We start from the raw sequence: 1,910 nt of genomic DNA, 5'->3' as shown, positions 1-1,910 counted from the left end.
AAGGTCTTAATATATTTAAAGTCCACTGAAGACAGAGATTGTGGGAGCAGACAAATTTAAGGATTTCCATTATGAGTGGGCTTAACTGCATAATATTTCTCTCATGCTTCACGAGCTTTTTGGTACCCCAAAGGTTCTAGTTCAGATAACATATCCCCACAGGGACAGAGGCCTTATAGGTATTTACCCTTGATCTAATCCAGCTTGCTTCTGTTGACCACTCAGGCTACTTCCCCTGCTCCTTAAATTCACAGGAGAATCCTGGGGACATGAAGGCCAACAAATATTCTTTGTAGGCTCTAAGAGTCCTGGAGATATTCTGTTTCTGAATTCCTTTGAACATACCAGATCAGAAACATCTAAGCCTTCAAGGAGATAAATGATCAACTAAAGACAAACGGCCTCTATTCAAGAATACCTCTAAAACTCAAATAGGCAACAGAAGGGGAAAATGCCAGTTCCGGATAAAAATAAAGTGACCATAACTGACACTTTAAATGGTACGACGAACTCTTTTTGTGGCTCAAAGGCCTTATTTGGGCTTCATCAGCAAAGAAATTCATAGGGAAAGCAGACATGGTTCAACTGATAGAGCGTCCGCCTACCATATGGAAGGTCTGGGGTTCTATACCCAGGGCCTCCTGACCTGTGCCGTGAGCTGGCCCACACACAGTACTGCTGCACACAAGGAGTGCTGTGTCCACGCAGGGGTGTCCCCTGCGTAGGAAGCCCCACATGCAAGGAGTGCGTCCCACAAGGAGAGCGCCCTGTGTGAAAAAAGCGCAGCCCGCCCAGGAATGGTGCCACACAGAGAGCTGACGCAACAAAGAAATGTAGTTTCCCAGTGCCACCAGATAATACAAGTAGATGCAGAGGAACACAGAGCAAATGGACACAGGGATCAGAAATCAGGGGCAGGGAAGGGGAGAGAAATAAATAAAATAAATCTTAAAAAAAAAAATTTCATAGTTATACTTCATAAAAGAAAAATATAAAATGTTAGGGGATCACTGCAAAATATGGCACTAAGCCCAATGAAGAAATAATGTACGCAGAACACAACATTTTAGAGGTTGAATGGAATTTGTAACTGTTACTTTACTTTCAGGACTCATTTTTTGGAAAGCATTTCATTGGAAAACAATGAGTTACTGGGAAAATAAAAAATATTTTAGTGGTAAAGTTCTTTGTGACTTCAATCAACAAAGCATCTCAATGTGGTATGTGTTGTGTATATATTTATGAAATTATTAATGCTAGACTGTATCCTGAAATCTCCAGTTTTAAGCCTAAAATTATTCAAATGTTAACACTCTTTTAGTTAGCATGAAAAATATATTCTATACAGTTTCTCTAGTTACCAAATAAAGGGATTTCTATAGTCAGGAAATCTTTTTGTTTCTAAATAGTAATCTGTAAATCTAAAATCTAAAATTCATCATATTTCAGCCTCAAAGACATATGTCAGGAAAAATCCCGTATTTAAAAAAATTTCATTCTTTTTAGTACTTATAAAAATCTCATTGTAAGAACAGAAGGAAGAGAAATATGTAATTTGATTCATTCAGTGATGCCTAATTTATAAGGCAATGGAAAAAAAACAGGAGTGTGACAAGTGTAGGCAGTGGGAAATGGGAAGAACAAGTAAAACAGGAGAAACAAATGAGCAAGATAATTTTTCCCTCAATGTATAGTTCTCAACTCAAAGATGCTTTGGTCTAAGTGGAATGAGTAAAAAAGGGTATCAACTAACAAGAACCTGGGACAAGGCATAAAATGGGAAAGGCTAGTAAGGTTGAAACTTTTAATATAACCCTTTTCCCCCCAAATCTTTTTCACATTTGTTGGATGCTCCAGGAAGGAATATATTTCTTTTAATGTGTTTTATCCAAGTATTTTTTAATGGGATA

Source organism: Dasypus novemcinctus, chromosome 5 (assembly GCF_030445035.2).
Source record: "Dasypus novemcinctus isolate mDasNov1 chromosome 5, mDasNov1.1.hap2, whole genome shotgun sequence".
Lineage (NCBI taxonomy): Eukaryota > Metazoa > Chordata > Mammalia > Cingulata > Dasypodidae > Dasypus > Dasypus novemcinctus.
This window is presented reverse-complemented; position numbering follows the sequence as displayed.